The 17,111-nt window shown below is 46.1% G+C and overlaps 1 long non-coding RNA gene across 1 annotated transcript; it reads right to left on the bottom strand.

Annotated features, from left to right (window-relative positions):
* Positions 1–5,301: 5,301 nt before the first annotated feature.
* On the bottom strand, positions 5,302–16,146 carry LOC142831002 (uncharacterized). Its single transcript, XR_012906586.2, has 3 exons — positions 15,518–16,146; positions 12,354–12,463; positions 5,302–6,448 (listed from the first exon to the last, which is right to left on the bottom strand). It is a non-coding gene; the product is annotated as an uncharacterized LOC142831002 (long non-coding RNA).
* Positions 16,147–17,111: the final 965 nt, after the last annotated feature.

Genomic DNA, 17,111 nt, shown 5'->3' with positions numbered 1-17,111 from the left:
CTTGGCTGAATATTCCTGGTGCCCGAGCACCACAGGCCCATATAACTCACCACACATGCTTGTATAATTTCTTTGTAGTTTTCAGTCCCCTTCTGTATAAATAAAATGGAAATTCACCTTCACTTAATTTTTAGACTCTAATCAGCTTCAGTGAGACAGCATTTTTCCTTAGAAACTGTCTTCTCTACAGAATGCAAGCCAGCCATTTGCATGGTTTTTATCTTGAAGGCCATCAAACTTGGCACTTCAGAGATGCCTATTCAAAAAAGGCCAATTCCCAACAACGTTCACTAATGGAAACAGAATTGTTAAAATGCAGCGAGTGTCTCTCGAAAATGCTAATCAGCGAAGAGGTGCTGGCAAAGCTAGGAGCTTACATTCTTCAAGCTGGGTTGTTTGGCAAATCATCCGAGGTCAGTTGCCAGTTTGTTTGCTTGGTGTGATTCCTGGAACTATTTGCTTACCTTCATTCATAGAATCACAGATTGGAAGAGACCTCAGGTCATGGCGTCCAGTCCCCTGCCCAAAGCAGGACCAACCCCAACTAAATCATCCCAGCCAAGGTGTTGTCAAGCTGGGAGTTAAAAACCTCAAGGGATGGAGATTCCCCCATCCCAGTACTTCACCACCCTACTAGTGAAATAGTTTTTCCTAATATCCAACCTAGGCTTCCCCCTCTGTAACTTGAGACCATTGCTCCTTGTTCTGCCATCCGTCACTACTGAGAACAGCCTCTCTCCATCCTCTTTGGAACCTCCCTTCAGGAAGCTGAAGGCTGCTATCAAATCCCCCCTCACTCTTCTCTTCTGCAGAATAAACAAGCCCCAAACCCTCAGCCTCTCCTCATAGGTCAAGTGCTCTGGCCCCTAATCATTTTGGTTGCCCTCTGCTGGACCCTCTCCAATGCATCCACATCCTTTCTGTAGTGGATCCAGAACTGGACACAATACTCCAAATGTGGCCTGACCAGAGCCGAATAAAGGAGAATAATCACTTTGGATCTGCTGGCAATGCTCCTCCTAATGCACCCTTATGTGCCATTATCCTTCTTGGCTACAAGGGCACACTGTTGACTCATATCTAGCTTCTCATCCACTGGAACCCCCAGGTCCTTTTCTGCTGAACTGCTACATAGCCAGTCTGTCCTCAGCCTGTAACAATGCTTGGGATTCTTCTATCCCAAGTGCAGGACTCTGCACTTGTCCTTGTTGAACCTCATCAGATTTCTTTTGGCCCAATCCTCTAATCTGTCCAGGTCACTCTGGACCCTATCCCTGCCCTCCAGAGTATCTACCTCTCCCCCCAGCTTAGTGTCATCTGCAAACTTGCTGAGGGTGCAATTCATCCCCTCATCCAGGTCATTAATGTAGGTGTTGAATAAAACCGACCCTAGAACCGATCCTTGGGGCACTTCACTAGAAACCGACCGCCAACCTGACATTGCACTGTTGATGACTATTCGCTGGTCCCAACAACCTAGCCAGCTTTCCATAGATCTTACAGTCCATTTATCCAATCCATATTTCCTTAACTTGCTGGCAAGCATATTGTGGGAGATTGTATCAAAAGCTTTGCTAGAGTCAAGGTATATCACATCCACTGACTTCCCCATGTCCACAGAACCAGTTACCTCATCACAGAAGCTAATCAGATTGGTCAGGCACGACTTCCCCTTCGTGAATCCATGTTGATTGTTCCTGATCACATTTCCCTCTTTCAAGTGCTTCAAAATGGATTCCTTGAGGATCCCCTCCATGATTTTTCCAGAGATTGAGGTAATGCTGACTAGTCTGTAGTTCCCTGGATTGTCCTTCTTCCCAGAGCGGCGCTGCGGGACCAACCGGCAGCACCCCAGCTGCTCTACCACAGGCGTCCGGAGAAAAGCCTGGTCTGCTGAGGGGGGGGGGCACACTAGCTGCGCCCTCCCCCCCCAGCAGACCAGGGAGATGCGGGCGGTGGACCGAGACGCACCACGGTCCCGCTGCCCGGGTCCTCCGTGGCTTTGCTCCGCGTCTCCCTGCTCTGCTGGGCAGCGGGACAGCCCAGATGTGCCGCGGCTGTCCCACTGCCCGCGTGCTCCGCGGCTTTGCTCCGCGTCTCCCTGGTCTGCTGGGGGGAGCTTCCCCCCCAGCAGACCAGGGAGACGGGGAGCAAAGCCTCGGAGGATGCCGGCAGCGGGACAGCCGTGGTGTGTCTGGGCTGTCCTGCTGCCCGCGTGCTTCGCGGCTTTGCTCCACGTCTCTCTGGTCTGCTGGGGCGGGGGAGGCAGCTTTTCTCGCCCCGTAGGACGTGGATGGTGGGACCGCGGTGCATCTGGGCGTCCTGCCGCTCCCGTCCTCTGGGGTGAGAAAAACCCTGTTCGTAACTGCGGATCTGACATAAGTCGGATCCGCGTAACTCGGGGACTGCCTGTACTTCACCTTTTCTCACATCATCTGTTACATCCCTCATCCAGTAAGGGCCTCTCACTCTGATCACCCTCTTATTTCTAACATGCCTGTAGAAACATTTCTTGTTATCCTTCACATCCCTTGCTAGCTGCAATTCTGATTGTGATTTCTCCTTCCTGATTATTCTCCTGCATTCTCGAGCAATATATTTATACTCCTCCCTAGTCATCTGTCCAAGTTTACACTTCATATAAGCTTCCTTTTTGTGTTTAAGCTCACCAAGGATTTCCCCAGTAAGCCAATCTGGTCGCCTACTGTATTTGCTTTTCTCACTGTGCATTGTGTGGCTCTAGAGGGCAGAGATGCATCTTTAGGAATATTGCATATAGGAAAAAGATAATATCCCTTAGATTAGCAGTTCTCAAAATGTGGGTCACTGCCCTGTTTTAATGGGGTTACCATGTCTGATGTTAGATTTGCAGTGGCCCAGAGCTAAAACCAGAGCCCACTACCCAGGGCCAAAGCCCAGGGCTTTTTCTTGGATCATGGGCTAAGGCTAAGACTTCATCTTTGGATGGTGGAACTCAGGTCATATGTCCCCCCCTTCTCTCTCCCCGGCGTTAGATCTCAAGTGGGTGCAGGTTTCAGTTCCCCCTCCTGGGGCCATGCAGTCATTTTTATTGTCAGAAAGGAGTCACAATGCACTGAAGTTTGAGAACCACTACTTTAGATAGTTTAAGCCCTCTTGTGGCCCTATCTGCTATGTTCCCAAAGCTGCCAGAACAACAGCGTACATCTGTAGCTAGGGCTTGCCGTTGTACAGTATATCATTATATGACATGATTATTGGACCCCCACTGTGCCCATATGCTTGCTTCACATTGCATATGTTTTGTAACAAGCAAAGGACATAAGGAAGAACCCAGAAGCCCGCTTAATCCACTGCTCCCCAGCTGTCAGTTGGACCCTTTATCCTACTGAGGGATTTAAACTGTGTGACACTAAATTAATCAGAGAACTTGAAACCCGAGCGGCAAGTGTATATTTTAAGATCGCTTTGTACTTTTCTTTGGAGTAGAAATTTAGTTTGGTGTCCTGATGAAAGCAACAATTCTGCAACAATAACAGGAAGGAGTAAATAACATTCTTTGACTGGCCGCTGGCCTTTCATTTAGGTGATGTATGTACTGAGTTTGAAGCTTTTTGGAATCCTTCAGGATGAAAGCCTTTGTATAAGCTGAAATAAATTCATTTAAAGTGATCCAGAGGTTCTGGTATAATACAGTATGTCTTAATACAGAATGTATTATCAACCTTTCATGAATGATGGCATTTTTGTCTCTTAAGATTTTGATTTTTGGAAAATTTCTTAATTTTTTATGAAAGACATTGTCAATGTCTACCCATACTCTTTAAAACTCTTGGCCGCTGCAGCATCTAGCATACAGCATCTCTTTGATGTCTCATGAATCCTGACTGTGGGACTATACATGTCTGGCAAACTAACTTGGCTACTCCTCTGAAACTTATCTACTCACTGTGGCTACGCCTACTGGCAAGATTTTGTGCAAAAGCAGCTGCTTTTGCGCAAAATCTTGCCGCCTGTCTACTGACCGCAAGTATTTGCGCAAAAACACTGACTTTGTACTGTACAAAATCAGTGGTTACGCAAATACTCAGATGCTCCCGCTCAGGGATAAGCCCTCTTGCGCAAGTATTGTGCAAACCTTGATCTACATCGTAAGATCATAACATCATTCTTCATTCTTTGTGCAGCCTAACATTTTGTCCTTTTTTTGGCTGACACTGTAAACTGGGCAGAACTCTTCATGTTGCCCAGATCTTTTCCCTCAGTAATTCAGAACCCAGCAAGTCATATGTATGATGCAAATTGTTTTCTCTGTGGTGTGCATTAGTTTGCATTTTTCAGCATTGGAATTCCACTATCTTTCTGTATAAGTGGGTGGTGTGGAAAGCATAATAAAATAATGCTGTTAAAGTGCTCTGGGATAACTGCATAGATATCCTGGTGCTGGTGAGTCCATTCTGGTATAGATCTTTTGGCTGAAAGATACCATAAAAGTGAGCAGGTTTCAGAGAGAAAATTCTTTGTCTGCAAAGTTCCATGCACATCAGTAGTAGTCTATACGTATCTGTGATCCCACGATAAACCAATGGTCTTGGCATTTAATTCATAGATTGTTCCTCTGTGTGGTGCTATGTATAACATAGACACCCCCATTCACACCAACAGTCCCTTTCCTCACTGGCAGATCTTCACCTGTGAAGGCAGAAACAGAACAACCAATATGGGCTATTTCCTTATCCCTAGTCTACAATTTTTCACTCACTTTCTGTACTTACTGGTTTTTTTATATTTAATAATAAAATATATTCTCTAAATGTGTGTATTTAAAAAAATGCAGGTTCTTCTGTGTATTAATTGATGCACTTTTTCAGGTTCCTATTTAAAAGATATTAACCTCTGTTCCCCTTTGAACTGTATAATTAGGATACATTGACTGCAGACTTCCCATCTGGTTTTCTGCAGAAAATTTCATAGTTCTGCTAGAATTACAGTCACAATGTTGGGGGTGGAGACATGAAACACCCTTACATCACCTTCCAAAAGTGAAACATTCTTATAGGATCTGCTAAGGGAGGAAAAACCCTGATCGGTATTTCATAGCTATCAAGACTATGCAAACTAGGGGCTTTTCAAAATTCATCACACTTTACTCATCTCCTCGGACTTGGTTCTATCTTTGTGAAACATGAGAAAACAATTACATGTTACATCTAGAAAATAGAGCTGGGGCCCAAGTTGCAAAACTCAGCTTTAGATTTAAATTCCACTCCCTCCCACCCCCAAATTCACATAGATGACTCAGTTTGACAGATTTGTGTGTGGACGATAGGGGGATTAGCTTGGGTTTAAATAAGCGTCAGAGCCCACGTCTGTGCTATAGTGTAGACATACCCATGGAGACAGGCCCCAAAAATGTATTTCTCCACATTCATTTTAATACTTTTTTATTTACATTTTTTGTATTACATGCATTCTGCAAACTATTTTTAAAGCTCGGAAAGCCTTACTACAGTCTGTACTGTTACAACTCCCGGGAAGGTGGGGTGAAGGGAATAATATTTTGGTATTCTTTATAAAGTGTACATGGAAATGAATTGTGGATAAGTGAGCTTCTACTAGAAGGATAATCCTTGATACTTGCAAAAGGATTCATATTGTTCAATATGAGTTTTTAAACTTGCAGATGTTGCAGCTGCCAGAAAACTATTTAAAATATGCAGTACAGAAGGGCTCGTGAAGAGGACAGTCCCTCCTACCCCACAATTCAAGAGCCCATTCAAATCCCCCTCAACAAATCTAAAATTTACTGTGAATGTTAATTTTGGGGCTCTCCTCAATGCTTCCATTCTTCCCTCCACTTAACTTTATGATATGTTCCTGCATACATAAGAGATTTTCTCCTTTTAGGAAAATGCCACTTGTATTTACACTGTACTTTGTGGGTGTAGAGGGATGACTGCCTCACTCTGGCAAGGGAGAAGTTAAAAACCAGGCCAGAGGGAACGTGCACAAACCCTTCCAATCAGAGAGAGGCTTATAGGGAGCCAATGAAAGGACAGCTTGCGGGGGGCACCCTTGATATAAGGAGAGTAGAGGGCAGTTGGGTCCTGACAAGGGAGTGTGAAGGACTGGTTCCCAGGGGGGAGCAGTGACGCTGGAGCTGTGCTGGTCAGGCTCAGGGAAGCAGAGAGATGCTCCAGACTGACACCTGCCATGCTATGGCCTTGAAACAAGGGCTGAGAAGGTGCTAGTAGCCCAGGAAACATGAAGGGCAGTTAAGGGGAGTACAGGAGGGCAGGACGAGGCTGCAATCAGAGGGTCCATGGGCTGGGACCCGGAGCAGTGGGTGGTCCTGGGTCTCTTCCCTTTCTCCTTCGATTCATCCCTTGTCACCAGGGAGTGTGGTCTTTACTGACTGCAGCTGGTGCCTGGTTTTGTTTGTTTTCATTTTTGTCCCGGCACTTTAGCCCTAGAAATAGCAAATGGCATTTTCATTCATTTTTTTTTCCATAAAGGCAAAGGTGCTTCAAGGGAACTCCCCCTTTCACTCGCTGCTGGGTCACAGCAGCCTTTTACCCTGCCCTGTCCAGCCCCTCCCTGTGGACAAGCACCCTCACTCCCGACCCACAGGGGGAGCAGGGTGCAGGGACAGCTCAGGGCCAGAAGGGTGCAGGGAACAGTGGGAAGGTACGGGGGGAACGGGAGGCACAGAGCCAGAGGGATGCAGGGATCGGGGGAAGCAGGGTGCGGTGGAGGCACGGGGAATGGGAGGGGCAGGGGAATGGGAGGGGCAGAGGGATCGGGGTCTAGGGGCAGTGCAGGGAACGGGCAGCACAGAGATGGGGGGCAGGGATCGGGAGGAGCAGCGTGCAGGATGCAAGGGCAGCGCAGAGCCAAAGGGTCGCAGGGAAGAGGGAGAGCAGGATGTCCGGGGAGCAGGGGCGGCATGTGGAACGTGCAGCTCCCAGGGACATATGGCCAGAGCCGAGCTGCCGCGGCCCTTTAAAATCAGCGGGGCCAGGTCACGCCAGTGTCCTGGCATCCCGCCCCAGCTCCTTGCGCTGGAGCTGCACGCAGGCAGCCCCGTGGCAAGAGTCACCGCACTTCCCCCTTCCCAGCAGTGCTCTGCTCCTCCGCCGCATGGCAGATCGGATGGGGCCGCGCCACCCGTAGAGCGGGCTTTGGCCAGCCCGTCACAATGGCCCACCAGGCCAATCCGCCCCTGCACTCACCAGCTGGTGGGCGAGTGTATTTGTCGAGCCCTGATTATTTGCTACTGAAAGCTTTCCTTGGTGTTGCTCGGGTCCTTAACTCAATTTCTTTTTTTTTTTTTAAACTAAAATGAAAATGTCCATGCTTCATTTGAATCATTGCTTTGGGGTGGGGCTGGGGATGAAGGGTTCAATATGGAGGCTGCTGTGGGGAAAGAGGACTAACCTAGCTCCCTCTCAGTGCAGCTGCTTGGGACCAGGTAAGAAGCGCCTCTCCATGGCTGCTGCAGCTTCAGAAGACACAACTGGGGTAAAGGTGCATATCCCCCAGCTGGGGAAGGTCCTTGTTCATCTTCCCCCTGCACATCCCCAGCCAGATGAGGAATACAGCAACTGTGAACTTCCCCTCACTCTCCGATGAAGGGCAGCAGCCAGCAATGTTCCTGTACAAATTGGGGGAGGGCTGAGCTTTAGCATCCCCTGCCCTCTATGAAGGGTGCCTGGATGGGAGGGAGGCTTAGAGCTGGGGCATTCCTGGAGGGGGACACACCCATAGCCAGCCCCTTTCACGTGCCTGGTGAGTCTTTCTCTTCTTGCTATGGTTTTATGAGAAGCAATCCCATTTCAGGCACATCCCATTTTCCTGGCACAACCAAATCCTGTTGCTTTAAGTTATGAGAAGAGGAAGCTACATACAAAATTCGGTGGTTCTAGCTCTTACAATTTAGAAGGAATTCTTGAACAAATGGGGACACAGACTCACAATATCTCAAATATATAGTAGACTAGCTGGAGCTACCCAGCGTTGCTCGGTCCTGCTCCCCGCCGGCCGATTTGCTTCCTCTTCCCCCGCCAGCCCTGCTTCTTGGCAGCCAGTTCTCCTCCTCCCAATCTACCCCGTCCAGCCCCGTTCCCGCTGGCTGCCCCCCCGATATCTCCCGGCCAGCCCCGCTGCCTCCACCTCCCCCCAGCTCTGCTTCCTGCCGGCCGCCCCTCTCCCGATCTCCCCTGGCCAGCCCCGCTGCCCCCGCCAGCTCTGCTTCCCACCAGTCGCCTCTCTCCCAATCTCCCCTGGCCAGCTCTCCTCCTCTGGCCCCCGTCCCTGAACCAGCTCTGCTTCCCGCTGCCCACCCCTCCCCTGATCTCCCGCTGCCCCTCCCCCCCCGTATTTTAGACTACCTGGTAACAGTAGCCGCAGGAGGCAGGGTGGATGCCTGAGCCGTTGTGCATGTGGGGGTGGGGCGAGTCCCCAGCACTTTGGGGCTGCAGGCAGTGGGCACGTGACCTAGACTGGGCAGGGCTTCCCCTGCAGTGCAACATGGTGGGTTATGTTTGATTTTTACAGGTTGAGATCGGGCCCAATTGGGTCCCAAAGTACCTTAAACCCTTCTCCTGGAGGAAAGGTTATCCCATGCAAAGTTTGGTTGGGGTAGGTTTTATAGTGTCCAAGTTATTAGAGCACAAACATACAAACATTCTCCTTTATATATTAGATTATCATGATGCATTCAATTACAGTAGGATTGAATTTCTTTCCATAAGAGAAACTAAACCTATGACCTCTACAGTATTTTGAGTGCACAGTTTTCAGAGATGTAATTTGATGAGTCACTTCAGTTTAGTTTAATAAATCATTTTTAAACATCTGTAGAGTTGAGTAGTTCATGTTTTTGCTCTTCTTCAGTAAAGATTAAAAAGAAGAGGAGGTAGTTTAGGCTGTTTAGTCAGCAAATTTAGGACCAGAACCTTAAATTAATGAAAGCATTTGCTCTGATGTATTTATTCATGCATCTGTTAGAGCCAGATATATACCCGTGATTCTATAAACCAAGTTGCTGATCTTCAACTGGTGCATATTAGATTATAAATCCTAGAATTGAATAAAATGTTTTAGTCTGTTGCAGAATTCCATTCAGTGCTTGATTTTTTTTTTCTGTGGGATGTCAGCATATTAGCAGAGTGCTTCTAGCACTTTTGGTTGCTTTATAATGCAATATTTACAGGAACTACTGAAGTCCATCCATAGTTTAATAGCTTGGATGTCTATCTGGTAAATTAACAACTGTGCCAAACTGCAGGTAAGGCATATAAAGAAGGAGGAATGCAAAAGATTCAAAGATCTGAAAGTGCAAGAAGTGACTGGTTTTAACACTAGAACATTTCATAGGAAAACTAATCACTGCTGAAATTATTTTAGTACATTTTTAAAATGTCCACTGAGCCAGAGTTGTTGCGGGTATTTCAGAGTGTTGCTTGTTGTGTATGTGGCGTATTTGGCTAGAGAAGTAGCCATGGCTGACTTCAAGTAAAGAGAAATCCGGGTGGAGGAGTGTGGATGGCCGGGATATCACACAGGTGAAAACATTTATTGCCTACTCAAGCCTGCTATAATTTCAGAAGACAGTGCATTGGAGCAGGATTATTTTTCCTAAATGGGTCAACTGATATGTACATCTGAAACCAGAATGCTTTTGCTTTCTTGGAACATTTTTGGTTTAAAGGCTAAAATATTTATGAAATCAAAGTATGAGAAATTTGTGGAACATTCCATTAGAACCAAAGAATTGTGGAATAAAGCTCTGAGAGATTGGTAATGGAGCAGGAGAGCAGGAGATTTGTATAAATAGAGTAGAGTCTTTTTCTTGCCAACAGTTTGGTACTTAGCCATTGGAAACACAGCTTTGGCAGAGCTGGAGGAGGAGCATGCCAGTGTTAAAGAAAATAGTCTGTTAGAAGCAGGTTAGCTGCCAGCACAGAAAAATAAAGTGTGTGTGTGAGAGCATGCAGCCCTCTGTTGAGAGCTGTTAAGGGCTCAAATGAACTAGTCTAAACATTTTTCTTTTTTCTCCTCATGTTCTGTTCTTCAAAAATCTCTAAAATATTAAATTGGGGCCTATTTGATTATGCTAAAGAGTGCCTCAGACAAATGGCTTCCATTTTGAGCTTAGCAACTTGAAGAAATATTAAAATAGGGTGTATCTGCATTCTATGAATGAGTAATGAACAGAAAACCACCCTCTGAATGCAGAGTAAGCAAAAGGATAGTGTTACATTCCCATCAGGGTGTGGTTGTGTCAATTAACAAGCTGGTTCTTGTGCTTAAATTGTGTCAGGGAGAAGGACTAGCATCTCCACAGCTAAAAGCAAGGGGTCCCACGTATGCCCCTGTTCCACTGCTATGGAATTTGCTGTAAGATGACACTCTTACTCCATCACTGTGTTTCAGAAATTAAGGCCAAGGTTTTCAAAAACAAGTGCCAAAAATTAGGCTTCTAAAGCTGTATTTAAACAAATTTGAAAATCAGGCCTTGTTTGACTGTGCGGAGCCATCAGCAGCTCTGACAACGCTTGTGCACATGTGTGTTTCTGTTACTGTAATGGGCAGCCCTAATCATGGGGCCCCATTTTACTAAAATCTGTACAAACAGCACAAATCATTCCATGATGTGTAGGGGAGACCTGCCTCTTTGTTCCATCATCCTTTGACATTTTCCCATTCTACCTTCTTTGCAGGCTGGGTGGGATTGACAAGGAGAGAGAGAGAGAGAGAGCGTTGACTGCTTCAGCCAGCACTTCACTCAGGTGGGTAAATGGGTGCATGCTGCTCTCTTCTCAGCTCTAGAGGCACTTTATTTCTTACTTTGGCTACTGGCAGGAGGAGGGGAGGAAAATGGAAATAAAAAGGATAAGGGTGGAAGAAGCCAAAACCAAGGAAGGCTTGTAGGGAGGGTGTGCTCATGAGTGAGAGAACTGAATTTCAGCCTCTCTCCTTACCTGGCCCTGTGAGGAGGGGAAATAAGGATGAAGTGTGTTTGAAGTAAGGATGACTCAGGACAGAGAAAATACTGAAGGCAAAAACAGATTTTGGGAGAGCAGGCCTAATAAGAAATGTCAAGGAGGAAAACGCCCAAAATGCTTAAAAGCTGAAGAATTTTAGAAAATAAGTCTGGCTAACTGCTCCTTCCTCCCTCCCTTCCTTCACCATCTTTTATGTTTGCCCTGTTCCCCAATGCCTGAGAAGACCTGCCCACTGCAATATGCCAGGTTCCAGCGCTTCTATTTCAATCCCTCTTGAAACCTGCTGCTCTCAAGAGCCCAATAAGCATTGAAAGAATATCAGGACATCCATATTTTAATGTGCCCAAAAAGACAAAATTCAGAGTGATCAGGATCTTTTCAGTCTCCTGGTGTTTCCATGTTTAATCTAACACTCTTATGCTCCAATTTGGCCCACAGAGGGGTGCTTGGAGCCAGTCTGGAGCCCCACTGAAATCCACGGGACGCTGCTTGGTTGTAAGGATTCACCTGTATGGATCTGATTGTAGGATGAGGCCTTGGAGTTTAGGGCCCAGATCCTCAAAAGTATTTAAACTACTGACTTCATTGAAATCAGTGGAAGGAGGGAGCCTGAATACCTGTGAGGATCCTGACCTAAGTACTTCAGCTGTGCATCGTGTCCAGCACAATGCAGGCTGTCAGAGCCTTGATGATAAGGCCAAGGATCTCCTACAGCTTTAAGTGGTGGCAAGTGCCAGCGGTGGTTGCTATTCATTGCAATGACTTATTTAAGACAACCGCATTTACCTGGAAATGCTTGGAAAAGCAGGGACTCAAGGCAGGGGACTGGAGTTGTGGGTGGTGCAGGAGACAGGGTTGGAGGTGAGGAGGGGATCTGGGCAGGGGACTGTGTGTGTGGGGGCGGGGAAGGGTGAGGGGGCCAAAGACTCTTCCCAAGGTTCATGCCGAGGCTGCTTGCTCTTTTCCTTCCTGTCCCTGTTAGGCAGCAAGAGCAAAGTGCACAGCTCATCCATCCCCTGGGCTTCCAAGACAGTGAGGAATGCAGCAAACTGCATTTTCTCCTACCTCCCTGATGTAGGTGAACAGCCAGCAATGTCCCTGTACAAATCTCGGGGGAGGGAGCTTCAGCACCCTTCCCCTCCCTAAAGGGCAGCTTGGGGGTGAGGGGGGGTGGCTCGGGGGAGGGCACGCCCCCAGCCAGCCCCTGTCATCTGCCTGATGATTCTGTCTCTTTTCTGTATGGTTTTCTGAGAAGCAATCCCATTCCAGGCACATCCAGTTTTCCGAGCACAATCAAGCCCTTACCTTGTTCTAAGTTATGGTAAGAGAAAGCTGTATATTTAAATTGGTGGCCCTAGCTCTCACCATTTAGGAGGAGTTCTTGAACAGATAGACAAACTCAAATACTGTGTATGGTAGATGCTGTTCTTCTATTCACAACGTTGTTTTTCCATGCTGTTTGGTTCTAGAAAATACTTAAAACAGAATTATAAATGCATTTATAATATTATATGTAAAAAACCCAAAACACTGAAACTTGCTGCTTCTCTCTGTCCTGGGATGTATTATCATCGAGGAAGTTCACACTATCCCTGTAATTTTATGCAAAATGCAATACCCTTTTTACTATCTGTACATAAATAAAAACCCAGTGAAGTCAGTGGGAGTTTGCATATACACAAATCAATAAACACACTGAGTAGTCCTGTGGCACCTTAGAAACTAACAAAAATATGTCGTATCATGAGCTTTAGTGGGCAAAACCCACTTCAGATGATGAACTGAAGATGAATAACAGAAACCAAGTATTTTATAACAGGAAAAAAAAAAGGACACACACCCAGGAACCTACTCCAAATTAGGTTAATGGCCACACAAGGGACCAAAACCATCACAGGACCTAACTAGAGATGTTAATTATCGGTTAAATTGAATAGTCAAGTAACCTCATGATATTTTATTGGTTAGTCGACTACTCTATAGTCCCCGGGGGCAGGGCCAGTAGCCACTGTATCAGCGGTAGCAACGTGGGGTGCCAGCTTGGAGTTGGTCCATGAGGGGAGCCAGTTTAAAAACCAGCTTCCCTTGCAGACCAGCTGCCTGCCACCCTGTGCTGCTGCTTCTGAGAAAGAGATAGCAGCACGGGGTGGCAGCAGTCCTTGTCTAGGAGGGGTCCCAGACCCAGCGCAAGCCAGAACAGAGCTGGGCTGCCTCCCTGCCTGGCTCCTAATACACTTGAAATGTAGAGCTGAAACAGGGATAGGTCCTGGACCCAGAGTGAGCCACGACTGACCCAGGCTGCCTACCTGCCCAGCTCCTAATACGCTTTAAATGTAGAGCCGCAGCAGGGGTAGGTCTCGGACCTGTTGCAAGCCAGAACTGAGCTAGGCTACTGGCCAGCATGCTAAATAATTTACTGGCAGGGACAGGGGGAGAAGGAAATGCGTGTAGTCTATAGCATTCACCTATAAGCTTTTGCTTATCGGTTAATCGACTATACTATTACATTCCTAGACCTAACCACATAAGCCACAACTTCAGAGGCTCATACAACTTCACATCCACTAATCAAGTGCTTCTCTGCCATGTATACTAGCCAAATCGGACAGTCTCTGGCTACGTCTAGACTGTCGGCAGAGGGATGTAGTTTAGACATAGCCTCTGTGACAAAGGATATATGGACACAAATCAGACATCAGAAATAGTTACACACATAAACCTGCCAGGGAACATTTTAACCTGCCTGGGCACTCAATCATGGATTTAAAGGAGCCCTTTTTCTACAAAGGAGTTTCACCAGTTAATTACAAAAAGAGAAAGAGTGGGAATTGATATTCATCTGCAAATTTGACACTGTTTCCCTGGACTTGAACAAAGACATTAACTGGACATCGCATTATAAAGCCAGTCGCTCCTGCCTTTAACACCTCATTTTTATGTAAAAGTTAAGCATGGGACACTTCCAGCCCACTTAATTTGCTTCATTAGCACCAGTCCTACAACTGACAAGTACCTTTTTATTTTCTGTTATAAAATACTTGTTTTCTGTTACTCCTCTCCAACTCATCATCTGATGAAGTGGGCTTTGCCCACAAAAGCTCATGATACTATGTATTTTATTAGTCTTTAAGGGGCCACAGGACTAGTTGTTGTTTTTAAAGGCTGTGTCTACACTACAAAGTTCTATCAGAAAAAAGATACGCAAATTGTGGGTTTTTTTCAACTTTTCTTCTGAAAGAGGCTTTTCTGACAATTGGCCCATCTACACTGGGCCAAATGTCAGAAAAAAACCTCTTTTGGAACATCCCTCCTTCCTCGTAGGACAAGGTTTACAGGGACTCAGAAAAAACACGACTGCTTTTCCAACATTTTTTTTTCCTTGGAAGTGGTCCTGCCTTGGGTTGAGATTGGTCCTGCCTTGGGCAAGAGGCTGGACTTGATGACTTCCTGAGGTCTCTTCCAGCTCTATGATTCTATGAAAAGACTGCTTATGGTAGTAAATGACCTGTCAAAGATATCTGTGAGACCTCTAACAAACCCTCTCTTTCTTTCCTGATGAGGTGAACCGGGTCAGCAGGAATCTTTTTCTTAATCTATTTTTCTTTTAATTTGCTGTTTGAAGCTGTCCTTTATAAATAAGCGATGGCTCCAGGGAGATTTGATAGCAGGCTTTGTACAAGGAGCTTTGCTTTATGTTTTATTTTAGTTGCTCAATTAAAAGACTAACTGTAGCACTTTTTCTCCTAAACCTGTTGTAATCTGGTAATAATTTTCTGTTTTACTTGTAACCCTTCTGCCAGGTAGAGCCAGCAGCAGCTAGGGCCAGGTTCAAAGTTTAGGGGTTCCTGTCCATCCATCCAACAGAGAACTGGCACAAGCCCCCACCTCGTAACCTGGGAAATTCGTACACTACCTCTGGGTGCCTCTCGGAGGCAATGCTTCCCCACTTGCAAACACAGAGTCTGAGTGTAGAAAAAAAAACGTAATAAAAAGGGATAGAAGTAACTTGGGCTGTCCCCAGACTCAGGGGGTTTTTCGGGAAAAGTAGCCTTTTCCCGAAAAAACTTCCCCTGCGTCCAGACTCAAGCCGCGTTCTTTCGAAATAATTTAGAAAGAACGCGGCTTTTCTTTCGATGGCGGTAAACCTCGTTTCACGAGGAAGAACGCCTTCTTTCGAAAGTTCCTCTTTCGAAAGAAGGCGTTCTTCAATGTAAATAGGGCTTCCTCGAAAGAGAGCATCCAGACTCGCTGGGTGCTCTCTTTCGAAAAAGCGGATTGCTCTTTCGAAAGATCCGCCTGCAGTCTAGACGCGATCTTTCGAAAGAGGCTCTTTCGAAAGAAGCCTGCAGTCTAGACATAGCCTTGGCATTAATTTGGGAAAACATCACAGACGGGGTTCATGAACAAAGCCCACGAGTGCAAGTCTTACCCCAGGTAGGTTGGGCAATGTCCTTTTCTTCTCAGGTTCTTAAGTCCAGCAACTTAAATGTCCCCTTCACATGCCCAACCCCACTCTGCACCCCACTCACAGTTGCTGCCTTTGGTCAGCGCAGACCCCAACGTTCCGAGGTGCATCTATAGAATTCATGTCCCATCCTGAGGTGGGGGGAGGCAAAGAAGCTGGTCATTCACCATCTGCCTTCTCACTGTTCTCTGCCAGCTTCGTCTCTCTGCCGCCGACCTGTTGACTGTTGGCTCTCAGTCAACAGCTGCAGCCACCCATTTCTTGGCTGTGACTTCTGCCCCTCAATCTCAAATGATTTCAGCTCGCAGTGATTTCATCTCATAGCAAGCAGGATTAAAAAAAAAAAAAAACCCCAGCCCCAACACAATTGGTGGAAGAAAGAGGCACCTAATAAAGCCGATTTAACTCTATTGTTTTGAAAGGGGGAGGGGAATCCAGTCCAGTCAGGAGAAGCCATATAGCCTCCAAATTAGAATAAACTTCCCTCTCTCCTCATAGCTCTCAAAATCGAGCCCCTGCATTTGCAAGATTCTTTCTCATAACTGTGAGCCCTTTCATTTGCAACAATTTAGCACAGTCCTATGTTTCTGGATTCCCACCAAATTACAAGCATTGGTAACCATATTTTAGCTAACCCTGCATTTAATATAAACATAGCTGGTGTTGGGTTACAAATTAAGCTGATTACAATGAGCAAAATACCACTCCATCTGCTGAACATCTAATACATCTAAGCAAAGCAGGAGCAGACTGTATTTGCATAGACACACCCAAGGCTTTTTTCCCCATTCCAGCTAGGTACACTGGAAGCATTCCTTTTTAGGGTACGTCTAGACTACCGGGTTTTGTCGACAGAAGTTTTGTCGACAGTATCTGTCGACAAAACTTCTGTCGACAAAGAGCGTCCAGACACATTGAGTTCTGTCGACAAAGCAAGCTGCTTTGTCGACAGAACCCTGTAGTCTAGACACAACCCTACAGACAATAACACCTTCTGTCGACAGAAGGTGTTATGCCTCGTAAAATGAGGTATACCAGCGTCGACAAAACTGCTGAGTTCTGTCGACGTTATGTCGACAGAACTCAGTGGTAGTGTAGACGCTGGTATAGTTTTGTTGACAAAAGTCCACTTTTGTCGACAAAACTCAGTAGTCTAGACACACCCTTACATACTGCTAGAGAGAGTGATGAGATATATAGAAGCAAGGTTCTTCGCATAGTCAGAAGCTCACACTTGGGGAGAGAATATACAGAACTATTATGTAAAGGGTCATAGCAGAGATGGATCATATTTAGGCATCCCCAGTCATTCTGCTAGCATGGAATTTGAAAGATCATATCTAAAAGGTATAGATCTATCAAGGAAAATAACCCCCTCCAAAATAATAATAATTTTAAGCTCCTGTCAACATATGACTGCTTGCATACTTCAAAATCTGACACATTTTATGAGACAAAACTGGTATTAAAATCCTCTAAAGAACTAGCAGTAACTGGCTGCCTGCTGAGAAGATCTTTCTATCACATCCCACCAGTGATATCCTTGTGGGTAAGGGCGAAGGCCTTCAAGGAATTTCTCCCACTTTGGAGGATCTGAGTGGCCACTAGGTGACAATGTTGATCCAGTTTCACAATAGCTTTTTTGTTGTCAACAGAGC

Source organism: Pelodiscus sinensis, chromosome 11, assembly GCF_052426305.1.
Source record: "Pelodiscus sinensis isolate ZL-2025 chromosome 11, ASM5242630v1, whole genome shotgun sequence".
Classification (NCBI taxonomy): domain Eukaryota; kingdom Metazoa; phylum Chordata; order Testudines; family Trionychidae; genus Pelodiscus; species Pelodiscus sinensis.
This window is presented reverse-complemented; position numbering and strand designations above follow the sequence as displayed.